Below are 18,530 nucleotides of genomic sequence, written 5' to 3'. Positions count from 1 at the left end.
ATCAGTGAAAATGCTGTTCAAAGCTAAATAAAAACATACATACATAAATATGTATTATCATCTAATTGTATTTTAAGCTTTCGATAGAACTTTTAATTACATCACAATAAAATGTTTGTAAAACCTTTAATGTTATTAAACATAGCAAAGTTTTCCATTGTGTTTTAAAGTTCGATCAAACTGGATTGGATTGGATCAATTAATGTGACGTTACGTCAATTTGTAGGTAAGATAAGTTAATTAGACACCATGTACAATTACCGTGTTATTGCCAAACAAAAACTGAACATTTGTAAATTTGAAGGCTTTATCGGCCTCTGAGATTGATTTAAAAATATTTTTTTAGGACGCTCAAACTAAATACAACACTATGAATACTGTTCTAATTTAATTTTACGACGTGAAACAATATTAAAATGGGCGGCGCTACGCTGATTATAGTGTTTGAGTTATTCGGACGCTTCTCTGGTAGATCATTACACCGTAAGGAAATTACTAGCTGGTATTGAGTTAGCAAATTAAAACTGAGAACGTGTGTTTAATGATATCAGTATTTCAGACGAAGTCAGTAATGATAATGGAGGTGACCTCGAAACCTGAAGCAAATACTGAATTCCCATTTGGTGAACTCTTCAATGTTACATAGCTGTACAGAATTTATCGGATTACCCTTTTTCCCTACCTATGCTGGTAGCCTCAGAGGGCTATGTCTGCGCTACCGAGCGAGTAAGTGAGCTCACAGGGCTCTAAGCTGAGGATGTTGCTAGCAAGAGCAGCGCTTCGCACAATCTACCACCGGATCGGAAACGCGATCCACTAGGAAAATCCTGCGAGAAACTCAGTGGGCTGTGATTACTCTGAAAATGCTTCCCTTGTATTAAATGATTTATTATAAGTTAAGTTTTATACTGGTGGTAGGACCTCTTGTGAGTCCGCGCGGGTAGGTATCACCGCTCAGCCCATTTCTGCTGTGAAGTAGTAATGCGTTTCGGTTTGAAGGGTGGGGCAGCCGTTGTAACTATACTGAGATCTTAGAACTTATATCTCAAGGTGGGTGGCGCATTTACGTTGTAGATGTCCATGGGCTCCAGTAAACTTGTAAAACCAGGTGGGCTGTGAGCTCGTCCACCCATCTAAGAAATAAAAAAGAAAGTTATTTAGAAAATGAAATTGAATTCAAACCATTGCTTTTAAAAGTAATTACTATTTTTTTCTAATGCAAAACCTACATATTTAATTCAACAAAAATATCGTTTAATAAAAATCAAAATCCGCAAAAAAACAATTTGTGTTTTTTTGCGTAATTGCTGGTGGTTAGGCGTTTTTTGGGATAGATACGTTAAGGTTTCAAGGATGAAACAGTCGTCTTACTACGTACGATGCTTAAAATGAGTGGCAGTATTTATGTCGGAAAATCTGTGGGCTGCGTCAACCACTAAATAGCAGCTCCGATCCGATGGTAGATTCTGCGAAGTACTGCTTTTTTTAGGATTGACGGATTACTGGTGGCTCGGAGGCCTTCCAGTTTCACTCAGGCTCAGTCAAGAGGGGTGGCATTTGCTAACAGCTGCCCGAGCGCCTCCGAAGGAGACCTAACAACTCAAGAGCAGCTGATTCGCGAATGAATCTACTACCGGATCGGAACTGCGACCCACTGAGAAGATCCGGCGAGAAACTCAGCGAGCTGATGCATGGGTTAGGTTGCACGTCGAACTTTTTGTCGAGTTCGACGAGTACGGTTACCGGAGTCTCTAAAACTGCTCCTAATGTTAGAGCTGAAGGCGTCTACGGCAAAGGTTGAAGAACTACTCTTGAGAGAGCTAGAGAGAGCTAGAGCTCCTCCTCCTCCTCCTCCTCCTCCTCCTCCTCCTCCTCCTCCTCGAATCGTGTTCCTCATGTCTGAGGGTCGTGACCACCATCACCCATGAGCTTCAATCTTAAGATGTTTTTCCACTTTCCCCTGTCCACGGCGTCATGCAGCGCGCTGTACACTGTACTGTCTAAAGCGGTGCGGATCCGATCGGACCAACGAGTCGGGTTGCGGCCTGTAGATCTGTTGCCTTCAACTTTCCCTGTGATCATAAGTTTTTCCAGGTTATCGCCGTCTTTCCTCGCAATGTGACCAAAATATTCGAGGATCCGCTTCAGACATACAGCAGACAGTCTGATTTTGATGCCCAGTTGCTTCAATATCGACACGTTAGTCCGGAAGGCTGTCCACGGAATTCTTAGCATGCGTCTCCAACACCACATTTCGAAAGCATCGATGCGCATTCGGTCTGCTGCTTTCAACGTCCTAGAGCTAGTGTTTAGAAAACTCTCTCAGGTTGAGCCCGTGAGCTGTCCTACCCGTCCGGGCGTAGTTGAGATAGCCTCTTAGACTACCAGCGAATAGGTAGGGTAACACAGCAGGTAAGCTATAACCTTGTGGACCCGTATAAGCGATAATAATAAAAAACAAGGGCTTCCTTTCCAAAAGCAAAACCTTTTTTTCTTTATTTTCTTTTACAACAAGACTGAAATGAATTTTATTTTCTTGTTGGTTCTTTTTGTTGAGCAAAAAAGTCGTGCTTTTTTTGTGTATATTTATTTAAAAAAATTGTGTCATTTCTGTAAAGAATTTAAACGCTATTGAAGTACTTCGTAATTTTACATAGCTTCGTAATATAAAGTCGTTTTTTCTTCATAATATTATCAATGCATCGCAAAACCTCTATAACATTAAACGTATCATATAATGTCAAACATTCATGTTCCTTTAAAACAATGCTGTCATCGTACACACACATAACAGATTCCCATCAAGTTGTACTGCTACAAGTCTCGCTCTATTAAGAAGTGAATTTAATACGATTTCACAGCTAGCCGGCCAATTTGAAGAGTTGCTTTTTAAGGCAGTGCCGGTCTACGTGACGACTGTCGTATGTTGGCGGTGTAATACAGTAGGAGGGGAACGCGTATGCAAATGGCTGAGGCCACGGTGCCACGACGCGGGCCGATTGCGAGCGTGGGAAAACTATCGCCTGTGGCGAGCTCTCGTCAGAGCCTCATTTAGATCACACTTCCACTTTAATATTATCTTCAAGTTTGGCGATATCCACTTCGATAAAGCGGCACGACACGAGAACCCTCTCATCGTGACCGCCGGTAATTACATTAATGATCCTGCGGACAGAATGGAAAACAGTCGACGTCGCCCCAAACACGTCATTTCGGATCCTCCCGATCCACTAACGGTGCTTTTAGGTACCTTAAGCACCGCTCATCGTTCTCGCCGAACCCGTCGCTTGCGACGAAGGGCTCGACGAGTGAATTAACTCTCAGACACAGCCCACTGAGTTTCTCGCCAGATCTTCTCAGTGGGTCGCGTTTCCGATCCGGTGGTAGACTCTGCGAAGCACGGTTCTTGCTAGGGTATCGTCTTAATCGTTTTGTAGTGCTGAGTATCAGCGCCCAGCGCACAAAATAGTTTTACTGTCTTAATTGAAACCTTCAACCACAATTATTTTTTTAGAATAAAAAGGACTGGAATAAAAAGGAATAAGGATATTCCCTATGGATAGTACGAATTAATGTACAGTTATCATACAATCTTTTTTATTTTGTTTTCTTTTTCTTCTTTGAGTAATACGCGTCGTAAACCGCTATTTACCCGCTGTGGTACTACGGTAGAAATAGATATCACGTTGGTATGATTAGTGTTAAGGCGATGACCGCCATCCTCGCTATGCGTTCTATTTGGTTATTTGTTTTATTTTTAACCAACTTCAAAAAAGGAGGAGGTTCTCAATTTGACTGTATGTTTTTTTTTTTATGTTTCTTACCTCATAACTTTTGACTGGGTGAATCGATTTTGATGATTATTTTTTTATTAGAAAGCTGACGCTCCCCGTGTGGTCCCATTTCAATTTAGTCCAGTTCTGATTCCAGTCACGCCAACCGATTTCGATGATTATTGTTTTTAGTGTATATTAATTTGTTTTGGAATATTTTTTTCTATATGAAGTTGGTTTTTGTTAAAGCAAGTCTATTTACAATTTTATAATAAATAGTTAGAACGCTGAGTTCGTCTCTGTCCGCTCGTGCAGAGACCGCGAGCGCGTGACGGCGGCCGCGGCGCGCGCCTCAATCACGACCGGCTCTGACGTGCGATTTGACGCAACACCGGTCGACCGCCGCGTCCTCCTCACAATAACATACGTCCACACTTGTCACTGTGAATTAATCTATATATTAATATGTGAAGCAAAAACTTTGTATCCCTTTTTACGAGAATTGCGCGGACGGAGGAGTATGAAATTTCCCACACTTATAGAGAATATAGAGGAGTGCAGAATGTTAATATTTTTTTTAACACGTTCGCTGCGGCAAGTAAAATCTTAAACCTTTGTCTGGTGCGGCGGCGGGCCAAATTGTGCCCCCAATGATTTTTCCGCCAGTGCGTGGTAGGTCTTTTTCGACACGTCAGCACAAGGTTCGATTAAATTGCTATAACTTTGCGAAAACATAATGTAGGTGAACAGTTTTTGGACTGTTGGAAAAACCTTGAACCCAACTTCTTTAGATTTGATTCGCCCCGGGATCTGCCGAACAGAAAATGAGAAATAAACCAGGGAAAGTGGCGGGTCGATATCGACCAGAACCGCACTAGAAAGTATTTTTAGTAGTGATGGGAAAGACAAAAATAAGGGGATATCGAAAATAAAACAGAATTAAAGTAAAGAAATAAAAATTGTTTATTTAATTATTTATTAATGGCTGTCTTTAAAACATTTCGCACAAAGATTTTGCTTGCACATTCTGCAGTATGTTTTAATTTTTTTTACTTTCCTTTTCACCTCGAAACTCTTCATGGTTTCCCGCAGTTTTTCATAGCACCCTACACAATTTCGCCGTTTACCGCTCATCTCAAGGATATGATCGGCCGTAGGTGTTACTTGATTTCCTGAAATGATTTTTTAAATTCTGTGATTCATTTACCTTATGAATTTGACTACAGGGCTCTCTGTGTATTAAATAGATTCTCAAATAAAATGAAAAAGTTAACATAGGTCTTGAAATAGTCAAATCTCATCACCATGCGTTGTCAAAGTGCACACTTTGATTGGTAAAATTAAACACAACATGCCACAAGATTTTTTTTTTTTTTTTTTGTCAGGAGGAAATCGCCGGACTTCCGCCCTCCACTGGGGATGGAGGGCGGGGCATGTCAGAGTCGAACTGGCTAAAACCTCCTGTCGCTCAACAACCAACGTCCAAACCTCGCATGAGACAGAACTCATGAAGAGGCAGAGGGGGGAAAGTGAAGCGTTTAGTGCGGAGCACATCTCTCCCATCACCCTCCCCCTCGGGACGCCGGACCGGCGGTCGTCGGCGCCACGACCACCAGCCCTCTCGGTCGGCAGGCTATCCGAAGCCCGCCTAGATGGCGCCGGTTAGAGTGAGCTATCCTACGGAATACCCCGCTGGACCAGAACCAGCGTGAGTCGAGGATAGCCGGCCTTCCATCACCGGATGCTCTTGCGTAAAACGCGTGCAGAGCAGCTTGCACGTCGTCTTCTTAGGCCCCCCTCGCCGGTCCCCAGACCGACATGTGAGGGGGACCCGAAACACTTAGAGGGCCAGGGCTTGGGCGAGATCCGCCTCCCTGGCCCTCGCTCGATGGCGGCGGGATTGTGCGTCTCTCACGCGCCCCGCCGCCTCCTTCTGCGAGATGGTGCACTCGCAGAAGTCGAGCATCGCCTTCCACGACTCGTCGTCGCCGAGCATCGATGCCACGACACTCGGCAACGACAAGTCGTTTCCTGTTTTGCGACGAGGACACGGCGCCACCCCTCCCATGCGGGGCAGGCAACGAGCGTGCGCTCCGCCGTGTCCAAGTCGCAACCACAATGGTGGCACTCTGCCGTCGGCTCGGCTCCGATCCGGTGCAGGAACTCACCGAAGCAACCATGCCCAGTGAGCACCTGCGTGAGCCGGAAAGTGAGGCGTCCTCTGTCACGATTCACCCAATCCACAAGGACCGGGCGAATCCCCTCGACAGTCCTACGACCGGCCGAAGGATCAGCCAGCCGTCTGGACCATGACTCCAGCAATGCTACAAGATAAGGTGATACAACTTTGTTTTCTGCAATTTTCAGACCACTCTATTTGTTAAGCTTGTGAAAACAAAATATGTATATATAATACAGGGCCTTATATAGTAGACTTGAAGCGTTATTTTCATGTTAAATGCAGCCTTCTGACCCGAAACAACAACTCATGTATTATTGAGTAAGTAAACAGAGTGTCATAACATACCTTAATACAAGGAGTAGTGCAATAAACGCCATACATTGCTCGCAGAAAAATAAACAGAGTCAAACCAAAGCTACCTACCAAGACCTACCGGTATTAGTTTCATTTAAAGACGAGACTGGTTTGAGAATATGAAATTTTCTTCCAGTGGGGCTACTGTAAATATGCTCTGTTGACAAAAAAAAAGTTTATTGTAATTTACTGCCTTATCTATTGTGACTTACTCAGCGAGAGTACCTAAACTTACACATGATTCGATGCCAGCGCACGGCAACCCACTGAATTCCTCCGCTTCTATTTTGATAATTGTTTTTTATTGAATAGGGTAGGTATACTTTGAGTAGATTAAAGTCACAAAAAAGAAGTTTTTATTATGTAAGTATACCTAAACAATTTTGAGTCGGCCCCAAACAATCTATTTTATTAATTTCGTAAAGCGTGATGCGTGCCGGGTTAGGTATACCTACGTGTAGGTATGGTTAGATTTACTTGTATTAGTTTAAGAACTTAGTTATTAAGGTTAAATAAAAATGGTTCATTATTTTTGGCTTTTCAATATTCTTAAAAGCCATTTTATTGGCTAAAAATAACAAAAATAACTTGAGGTGATTATGCATGCAAATACGCGATATCTAGTGATAACGTGAAAGTATTCTTTAAAAACTTAATTTATAAATAATCGACCGTACATTTTCTAATATAATTGTAATAATATATTATACTGTAATAGTATGTTTAAATAGCAAAAAAAACTCACCACTTGTGCTTGTTTTTTTTTTCTTGAAGGAAAATATCTCCTGACTGCTGTCACTATCACTATCTGCACCGCAAATTAATTTATTTTCCAAAATATTTATCTTTCTTTTGTTGCCTGACATCGTGCCTTTAATTTTAAGGAATAAAAAAAACGTGACGTATGTCAGTTCCGATAACTTGCCCAACACTAACTGGCGAGGCGGGCGCTCTGTGCGGTATCGGGCCGCCAACAGCCTGTTGGGACGGCGGGCCACAATAGGCCTCCTCCCGCACCGAGTTGATATTTTTTACCGTCAGTGCGTGATAGGCCGATAAAGGCCTGCCGGGATGTTTTTATATAGAACACCTATACTTTTGACCACAATCTCAAATATATATTTGTCTTTGTCGTACCTTTACAAACACCTGAGATAATCGTTCCGCACCAGCGAGAGGGACATAGTTTTCTTCGTCCGCACCAGGTGAAATTCCGCGGCAGGCTGATTTGGGCCTGTTCCGCAGTGAACGTGTTAATTATGCCTAAAAATACATTAAATCAATAAAAAAAATACATTACACACACTACCATGTATTTGACGCATGGCATGCATACTATTTATTTATTGTCAAACTTTTGTTCTTGACGTCTGTGGTCAAATTGAGAATAGATTAAATATTGTTTGTCTTCTTTATTAAAAATTTTCTATAGTGTAGTCTTGGGAAAATTTGTGATTATAGAAGTTTAATAGTCTTTGAAAATAGAATCACAATAGTGAACAAACTTACAACTTCAGTTAATTACAGTAGAATTTCGACTACTGCGGGACCACTAGTACGAATTATTTAAGATAGCTATATGGTTCTAACTAGCCGTAGTCGCCCGCTTCGATGGGCATTTAAAATTAACTTTAATATTTATTGTCATTATTATTAGGGAGTCCAACATTCATATAAAAATTTGCCTATCCATTAAGTACATGTATTTTCTACATGGATACCAAGGTTCAAGTCAATCGGATGTATGGTTCAGTAGTTATAACGGAAGATCCGTAAAAACCACTGTAGATTTATATTTTAGTATAGATAGATATAGTTCTAAAGTATTTTTTATCACCGCCGATGGGCGATCCCTTTGCCCAATCAATCAAGGAGTTTCCATTACATATTCTATAAAATGGGATCTTTCTAGTCGTACTTATCTAAGCAGATAATAATATTGCCTTAGAGTTCGCGAAGCTCAGCGTGAAACTGAGAAGTGATTTTTTTTTTAATTGCTTTGATGGGTGTACGAACTCACAGCCCACCTGGTGCTAAGTGGTTACAGGAGTCCATAGACATCTACAACGTAAATGCGCCACCCACCTTGGGATATAAGTTCTAAGGTCTCAAGTATAGTTACAACGGCTGCCCCACCCTTCAAACCGAAACGCATTACTGCTTCACGGCAGACATAGGCAGGGTGGTGGTACCTACCCGCGCGGACTCACAAGAGGATCTATGTTAGCGTCAGGGACATTTCAGTTATATTTATCCGACCCTCTCAACCCCAAGCATTGGAATTCACGTTTCAATGATGACACTATCGTGCCTTATCTATGGCTTGTTACATTGCACATGTAAAAAAATCGAATACACTTCAAAAAAACGAAATTATTCGTATTCGTATTGTAGTTTTGAGTCGTCGTGGCCTAAAGGATAAGCAGTAATGCGTTCCGGTTTGAAGGGTGGGGCAGCCGTTGTGACAATACTGAGACCTTAGAACTATATCTCAAGGTGTGTGGCGCATTTACGTTGTGGATGTCTATGGGCTCCAGTAACCACTTAACACCAGGTGGGCTGTGAGCTCGTCTACACATCTAAGCAATAAATAAATAAATAAAGTTAATTTAAAATAACAGCTTTATTTCATAGCCGATTGATTATTTTTAAACAAATTCCAATTCGACTAGTTGTGTTGATTAATGGTTCTCTTCAAATAAAACTCAATTCGCTAAAACACGAAGTTATTATGGAGAATATTGCAAGGATTTACCTCCATGACGTTCTAGAGAATACACTAACATTCTCTAGAATGTACTCGATTTCAAGGAAAAGAATGTATTGATTATAACTCTTATACTATTGATATTATTTCTGTGCTCGAATGATTGCACCGAAATTAACCCCTGTTCATTCTTTTCTAGTAAAATGTGACCACTTGTGGTAGGACCTCTTGTGAGTCCGCCCGGGTAGGTACAACCACGCTGCCTATTACTGCCGTGAAGCAGTAATGCGTTTCGGTTTGAAGGGTGGGGCAGCCGTTGTAACTATACCGAGACCTTAGAGCTCATATCTCAAGGTGGGTGGCGGCATTTAGGTTGTACATGTCTATGGGCTCCGATAACCACTAACCACATATATGAAAAAAAAAAACCTTTTTCTGTGACTAACGCTGAATATGTTATGTAAAAACCAAAAGCCATATAACCATGTACAGCTCTTAGGCTCGGGGCAATAGTTCAGAATCATTCACCGATATAAATCGAGCCTATTTTCAATACTCACAATACCATTTCGTGTTTTGTTTCAATTTATTTGGATAACGTCGTTCCTAAGTGCGATGAAACGGCTGCGTTGAATATATTTTTTTTCCTTTTGCTTCTTGTAATGTAATAGAGTAGCAAGGCGCTTGGAAATGCACGAAGTAAATATATTGCGACAGGTTTTGGATTGTAAATGTATTTTGTTATTGAACAAACGTTAAATGAACATGTTAGGTGAGTATAATTTAGAAACAATACGGAATCGTAGTGATAATACTCTTCGGTTGTAAAACATGGTGGTTGGTACTATGATCTTGCCCATTTTTTATTTATTGCTTAGATGTGTGAACGAGCTCACAGCCCACCCCGTCTACAACGTGAAAGCGCCATACACCTTGAGATATAAGTTCTAAGCTTTCAAGTATAGTTACAACGGCTGCCGCACCCGTCAAACTGAAACGCATTACTGCTTCACGGCAGAAATAGGCAGGGTGGTGGTACCTAACAATGCGGACTCACAAGAAGTCCTACCACCTGTAATTACGCAAATTATAATTATGCGTGTTTGATTTTTATTACACGATGTTATTCCTTCACCGTGGAAGTCAATCGTGAACATTTGTTGAGTACGTATTTCATTAGAAAAATTGGTACCCGCCTGAGATTCGAATACCGGTGCATCGCTTCAACACGAATGCACCGGACGTCTTATCCTTTAGGCCACGTATTTAATCAGAAGCTGGTCTATCTATCGTATAAAGAAAACATCGCACCAACCCATAAAGCCACATAATTAAACTGCGCGTCTTAACTATTATTCTACGGAAATTTCGGTCAGAAAGTCGCTAAAAGATGAGGTCGTTTAAGTCAGGTTTAAGTAATATATTCTAGTAAGTGTTTAGGAAGTCATTCGTGTACCTAACAGTACATTGTCCCACTGCTCTTTTTACTGGTCTTGCTAAATCGCTACTTTGACGCACTCAACTTTCAGTCGTGACTGTACAAAAATTAGACATACATTTGTATTTTAAAACTAGCTCCTACAGTTTTTCTTGGTATTGTCCAAATAACTCAATAATCTATTGAAAATATAAATATCGTTTGTTAATGTGCGTATCAGTACTTTCAGAAAGTAAATTCTTCGTTGTTTTCAATTTAAAATTTCAATCGTAAGAAATAATTTTCAGTTCACCGTGGTCACGTAAACACAATTGCACAGGTAATTTTGATCGTGTCTGTGACTTGCGTATAGCTAAGAGAACACTACCGTTAAAGTCAAATGAAAGCAAATGGCTATTTGAAAATATTAAGATGATCATTACAGATTCCGGCTTTTACATTGAAATTGTTATTAGTTTTAAGGTTTACAGTTAAATGTGAGTGAATACTTGAAATATAGCAATATAGACATATTTTTCAGAGTTATTTTAAAAATATTTATGAATATACAAACCATTATCGATAGTTTGCTGTATGATATAGGCGTAAAATAGCATCTTTTCTCGTAGATGTCCTAAAGACGACCGGTCACCGTCCTCGTTGAACCCGTCGCTTGCGACGAAGGGCTCGACGAGGGAACTAACCCATAGACACAGCCCACTGAGTTTCTCGCCGGATCTTCTCAGTGGGTCGCGTTTCCGATCCGGTGGTAGATTCTGCGAAGCACTGCTCTTGCTAGGGTCAGTGTTAGCAACTCTCCGGTTGAGCCCCGCGAGCTCACCTACAAACGTTAGGGCGAAGCTGAAATAGCCTCTCAAGGCTATCAGCATAGGTAGGAAAAAAAAAAAAAAAGGACGATTTAAGACAGTGGGCAGCTATCTTCTCTGAGAATTATACCAACGCACTGCGCCCGTCAATCGGCATTTACTAATGGTAAGATGTTTTGTAAACCCGTATAAGTATCACCCTTCTGCCTATTTCTGCCGCAAAACAATCACGGCTTTCGTTTTGAAAGGGGCGGTCATTATACAATACAATTGTAATATCAACTCATCTCATTGCCTCAAAGTGACATTTACGTAGCGGGTCGTAAATTCGTACACTTTTCAACGCAAAAAAATAGGCGCTTACTGACTTCAAGTTACCTCCTCCGTGCGTCGTATTCCTGAGTTCTGAGGGTCGTGACCTTTACTGAGCACTTTTGTCAGGACTATGTTCTTCCATTCACTTCTGTCCTCCGCGCAGTGGATAGCGACATTGATGCTGAATTCCAAAGTCATCTTAATCTGATCGGACCAGCGCATGGGACTACGCCCCCTAGGCCTCTTTCCTTCCACTTTGCCTTTGTCCTCGCAACGTGACCGAAAAATTCTAAAATCCTACGTAGGCAAATGGTGGAGAGTCTTAAGGAGACGTTACAACTTCAAATTACATGTAAATAAAAATACAGATTTATTATCAATAACAATACCGTTACGAATTACATATTAACATTCAATCAATTGATTAATTCAGTCAAAAACTACAAGACAATATTCTAGTATCGAATTTTGTTTTAAATAATTCTCCGTACAGTCGTGCGATGAAGTCAACCGTTCGCTAAATAAGTCGTGTACTTAACTGTGCATGCATCACTGCTTCTATTACTAAACAAAATTGCAATATCAATTCTTACACACTAGTCTCTAAAAACAGAGATCGCATTTTACGTTTTTTTTTTACATTTACCTCAATCAATTAACTGCTTGGCCGTAATCGTTGAGGTCGTCACGATTCTAATTACATTTTATTTTATTACTTAACTAGCTCTGATCGAGAGCGGTCTAGTGGAGATATTACGCGTGGTATTAACAGCTCATTTGAACGCTTGAATTATTTTTAATAGTGCCGAATGTGATATGACTATCGTCTGAAGATAATATTATGAATTATGGGTTGCGTGTCTGTCTGTCTTCGTGATTTATAATGAACAGGTATTATAGCTTAATTTCAACTGGCTTAGATGGATAGGCTCACGGCTCATGTAAGTCATACTTTAGGCCTATAGATATTAGTTTTAACAACGCCGTTTTCCTGGAGATATAGGACTCCCTTGGAGCTCTTGTTCTCATCGAAAGTGCCTTTCCAGAAATCAACTTTACCACGTTTTTTTCGACTACGCGCTGAAATTTTCTCAACGCAGTTTTTCAATGATACCTACCGTCTTTTTTCGAACGAGGTACGAGCCTCTGCTCAGGACTCTTCTTTGCGGTTGATAGAGGCTTAGCTGCACCACTGGAATTGCAGAAGATCGGCCGTGGTCACTCACTATGTCTACGACTATCTGACCGTTGTCCATCGAAGGTAATATGTATATGTCGGCGTTAAGTCAGGATTTACACACATAAGTTCTTTTACAATGAAAATACAATACAATTCTATAAAACTTTAACATTACTTGTTTACAACAAAAAGCCACGCCTGAGTTATTCAGTGGTTCTTACACAATTAGCCATTTTGTGTTGGTTATAACAACTACAACTTCTTTTATACAAACAAATGTAATTACTGCGAAACAATTCACAAAACATAGCTTAATATTCAAAATACATATTTTAGTGATTTTACATGACTCACATTTAATTTAATTTACATGAATTACTTTTAAGTAATATTAACTAACATTGTTATTATCCAGCCTAATAATAGATGGCGCCAACAACATCATTGCATAACAATTACAATACTTAATTAAATTATTAGTACTGTTAATTATCATATAAATTATTATTAATATTTATGCTTTATTCATATTTAATCATTTATACAGTCATTTGTGTTTTTAAACAATAATATAAACATTAAACATATTCTGAACATTTTCACATCAAAACAGTGTCTGCTAATTATTAAATATGGTAGAATAACAGTTTTGTTGCTAATAATAAATAAATATTAACATATAATAAACTAAACTATATATTATTATGTTAATTATTGCCAACAGTGGCGTTTGCGCCCATACGGCCATACTGATTCCAGCGCGTCCCTTGCGCTGTTTTAGCATTTCACATAACAGTAAACAAGGCATATCCCCTACTGGGATCTACCCAACACACAAAGCACCATTCACCCTTACGAGATCTAGCTAACACACAAGAGGATTACCCAACGGGATTTACCAAACACACAAAGCATCACCCATACGGGTCTAGTTAACTCGCAAGCCATCACCCTTACAGGATCTAACCAACTTACCAGGCATCACCCTTACGGGATCTAGCCAACACACTCGGCATCACCCATTCGGGATCTAGCCAACTCACAAGGCATCACCCACTTGGGATCTAGCCAACCCACAAGGCATCACCCTCTCGGGATCTAGCCAACCCACAAGGCATCACCCATTCGGGATCTAGCCAACTCATAAGGCATCACACATTCGGGATCTAGCCAACTCATAAGGCATCACCCATACGGGATCTAGCCAACTCATAAGGCATCACCCATACGGGATCTAGCCAACTCATAAGGCATCACCCATACGGGATCTAGCCAACTCATAAGGCATCACCCATACGGGATCTAGCCAACAAGACCAGGTTTAAGGATTCGCATGGTGGCCCGCCAGCGTTTTAGGAAGGATAATTGGATAGGAAAATAAAAGTAGATACCATAACAAATTATAAATCATTTTACAGCAGAACAAATCTCTCTGCCCATACGGTCAATTTGTCAGTTATCAGAATCCTCTGACATTAAGAGGATAGATTTACCTATATCAAACCGTTACCATTACCAAACCTTTACCTTTACCAAAACACATTAGATGACAGAGACCGCTCGTCCATCCATTTTTTACCAGCTGATTCAACTTCCCCTAATTCATCATTCAGCGGACCATTTTCAATTTGCTTTATTTTAATGACTGGTAGGGAACATCATCCTTCTAATGCCTCTGCATTTTTGTTTTATTGTTGTGCTGCAGCTTTTAATCAACTAATTCTTAAAGCTGCCTGTCAGATCTTATTAATTGATATTACAAACATGTTACATTTATGACCCATCAATCGTTCAGCATGCCTGTTGGCCATACTCACTCTCTTTGGAAATAATGTAGTACTGAATTTCATACAGTTCACAAGTTTTTGAAACTCCTGAATTATCTTTTGTCTTGGTGAATTTTTAAAAGTGACAGGGTTCCAAAAATGTAACTAAGATTTTGAAAACAGAAATCAATACATAAATATCTGTGCAATCCTTTTTCTTGACTAATAATGAAGTGGCATCCCCACTAGAAACCTAGGGTGCAGAGAGTTAATCACTCATCCAAAAATAAATAATTATGAAAGGAAAAGTAATAATATGGAGCTGCTGAACAAGGATGAGCTGTCTCTTATTATGGCATTTTATTACAAGTTTATTTTTATTTTTATTGTAATATGCTTGAACTCCTCACAATAAACAGGAGACATACAGTATGTACAGCGTTATACTATGCTATCCAAATTAATTATTTCAAATCCAACTTTTATCTGCCTGATCACCATCTATGAGACATGATTTGCAAAAGTTACATGATGATTGAATAATTACTCCAAACTTGAGCATTCACTGGATAGAAACTTATAAAAATAGATAAGTTCTCTTCAAAGAGTGCAACACTGAGAACAGTTATTTTTAAAAGATTAAAACCTATTAGGATGTCAGCAAGACTGTCAGTATTACCATATGATTATGATTACCATATGAAATTCTATAATAGTTCTAATATTTCTCTCCATTAAAAGTCACAATGCTTTGTTTTGAAATCAGTTGACCCCTTATGCTCAAAAACTTTACATGAAGTTGTTTAGCTTACTAAACTAGATCTGCAATAATTTAAGTCTTATTTGTGGTGATAGGTTTGTCATCTTGACGGCGGTAACAAGTTTTCTCGAAATGACGCAAGTGACGCAGTAACCACATTTAAAACCTTAGTGTTACTAAAAGTGCCACGAAAACTGAGGGAATCATTATGTGATTGTGATAAAACTGAGTTATATTTAGATTATTAACATTATATTTACTGTCTATTTTCAATTTGACGCTTTCGGAACGTTTATAGAATCGATATTATTTAGGAAGCGAAATACATACCACCGCGTATTTCTCAATAACTTGGATCGAATAAATTTAAGTTAAATACCTGAAATCAGTATTTTTACCATCTCAGCGTCGGTAGCTTTTCTAAAACATCCACGGTCGAGAACTCATTTTAAACATCCAAATCCTTACTGAATGCATGGATCAGTTCGTCCCTCACTTGCTCCAATGTGGTCCAATACAAAGACCAGATATCGGCTTGTCTTGCTTGCTCTTTTGAACTCGATGTTCATGCGATGAAACAATTAGCATCATGATAGTTTCGTCCACATTTCCGCATCGGTCTTGATGTCACGCCCTCATCGGAACTGAACGGCGGCAAATAAAAGTTATAATGCCACCACAAGCCACAAGGGTACAGCATTTGCAGATAACATCACTTTTCGCCTTTTTAATACAGGTTGAGAGACCCATCACTTGTTCAACAGTGGGTTGCTTCATTCGGAGGCTTACGATTCATTTTGGGGCTGTGATCCCACTTCTGATGTCGGCGTTAAGTCAGGATTTACACACATAAGTTCTTTTACAATGAAAATACAATACAATTCTATAAAACTTTAACATTACTTGTTTACAACAAAAAGCCACGCCTGAGTTATTCAGTGGTTCTTACACAATTAGCCATTTTGTGTTGGTTATAACAACTACAACTTCTTTTATACAAACAAATGTAATTACTGCGAAACAATTCACAAAACATAGCTTAATATTCAAAATACATATTTTAGTGATTTTACATGACTCACATTTAATTTAATTTACATGAATTACTTTTAAGTAATATTAACTAACATTGTTATTATCCAGCCTAATAATAGATGGCGCCAACAACATCATTGCATAACAATTACAATACTTAATTAAATTATTAGTACTGTTAATTATCATATAAATTATTATTAATATTTATGCTTTATTCATATTTAATCATTTATACAGTCATTTGTGTTTTTAAACAATAATATAAACATTAAACATATTCTGAACATTTTCACATCAAAACAGTGTCTGCTAATTATTAAATATGGTAGAATAACAGTTTTGTTGCTAATAATAAATAAATATTAACATATAATAAACTAAACTATATATTATTATGTTAATTATTGCCAACAGTGGCGTTTGCGCCCATATATATAATGCTAAGCTCAATCGAACTGACGTCTCTTCTGGCCTTCAAAGTATTTTGGCCTTCAAGATTTTCTCGGAAACTTTCTTCTATCAGTTTACCTAGCATAAGCATACACATATAAGTATAACATACCTTCATTACTGAACAAGAACGAAGAGTACAAAATACTTGGAACAAGTACTGGTCCTTAAAAGAAATATTCAAAAGTAACATGCCAACAAATGTCAAAACAAAAGTCATGATGCAATGCCTCCTACCTTGTTTATCCTATGCATGTCAAACCTGGAAATTTACATCCAAATTAAAAAGCAAAATTACTACCTGCCAACGCGGAATAGAAAGAAGTATGCTTAATGTTAAAAAGATGTAAAAAAATTCGTCACACAAAAATTAGAGAAGCCACCAAAGCGACGGATGCTCTAATCTACGCTAAGAAACTAAAATGGAAGTGGGCTGGGCACGTAGCGAGGCTAAAGGATGAGAGATGGACCAACAGGGTAACAACGTGGAAAGGTCCAATCGGTAAACGCCGGAAAGGCAGACCCCACATGAGATGGGCAGACGAGCTGATAAAATAGCTGGTACCCGCTGGCCGCAAATAGCCCAAGGTAAAGGTACATGGTATTCTTTAGAGGAGGTCTTCACCTTCATTTGAGGAGGGTTAATGTAAACAAACTTTTATATTTACACACTATAAACATTTTTTTAAAAGCACTATCTACATTTATAATTTTATTAAACGAGGGGAGGGAGGGAAGAGGGATGAGGGGAGGAAGGAGAAAGGGGTAAGAATAAGTCTTAACAGCATCACTATTATTTTTTCTTATTTCCTTTTTTTCTTTTCTTATTTATAATTTCTTCTTCATACTTGAAACGTGTTTGTAACCTATTATTTGCATGAAATAAAAGTACTGAGAAGTACTTCCCTCATTATTGAGGATCGGGAGTCTTGCTGTATTTTTCTGATTGTTTCTCTTCACCTATTCCAATCTTTTTCCTCGTGTAGGGCTTTATTAACCGTTCGATACTAGCTACAGGAAATCATTTTATATTCCGTTTTTAAAGGACACGAAGAAGTTAATAACTTAATTGTATGTAACTTTCAAAATTGCTCCCGCAATATTTGTTCGGTAATTCCCATTCGAGTTAAATTGCTTTAACAGTTACCCAGTTTATTTTGTATCATAGTTACTGTTATTGTACGATTTTTAATGGTGAATTAAGACGATACTCACTTCCGTGTATTATAATAAAAATAACATTTTATTTCTAGAACAATCGTTTTCGTAATTGTCTTGTTCCGGGAAGAAAATTATTGTAAATTGAGAAGAGTAAATCACGGCAGTTTTAATATGCGGCTTAGTTTTTTAGGTATCTCTAATTTTTATTAAGTTGCACTTCTGATCATTTATGATTTGATTTTTTTGTTGTTGTTCCTATTGTACCAAGCAAAAGAGTTCACAGCTACCGCTACCACCATTCGCAGATATATACTGTATCGGGAGTATCTGTGCTGCCTACCGCGCGAATTCATATTCAGTTTGTTATCTAGGTTAGGATAGGAATAAATATTTATTGAGAAGTACAATCATTAAAATTGAAATTAGTAAATATAAGGTTTTTTTATAGACTAACTTTTTTAATGGCTCACGTCGATTTAAGCAAAAATTGAGCAAGAATCCGTTTTAAAATGTTTTCGATTTGTTTAAATTTACTTTATCCAACTGTACTGAGTGATCGGTTTTACATCTTGGGAAACTAATCGTCCAGGGATTTTCAAT

The 18,530-nt window shown here is 38.9% G+C and overlaps 1 long non-coding RNA gene across 1 annotated transcript; it reads right to left on the bottom strand.

The window, feature by feature from the left end:
* Positions 1 to 4,712: 4,712 nt before the first annotated feature.
* LOC149503301 (uncharacterized) lies at positions 4,713 to 7,567 on the bottom strand. The gene is made up of 2 exons (XR_016325730.1): positions 7,447 to 7,567; positions 4,713 to 4,945 (listed from the first exon to the last, which is right to left on the bottom strand). It is a non-coding gene; the product is annotated as an uncharacterized LOC149503301 (long non-coding RNA).
* Between the last annotated feature and the right edge of the window lie 10,963 nt (positions 7,568 to 18,530).

The sequence above is a fragment of the Bombyx mandarina genome, chromosome 03, assembly GCF_030267445.1.
Source record: "Bombyx mandarina strain Sakado chromosome 03, ASM3026744v2".
Classification (NCBI taxonomy): Eukaryota; Metazoa; Arthropoda; class Insecta; order Lepidoptera; family Bombycidae; genus Bombyx; species Bombyx mandarina.
This window is presented reverse-complemented; position numbering and strand designations above follow the sequence as displayed.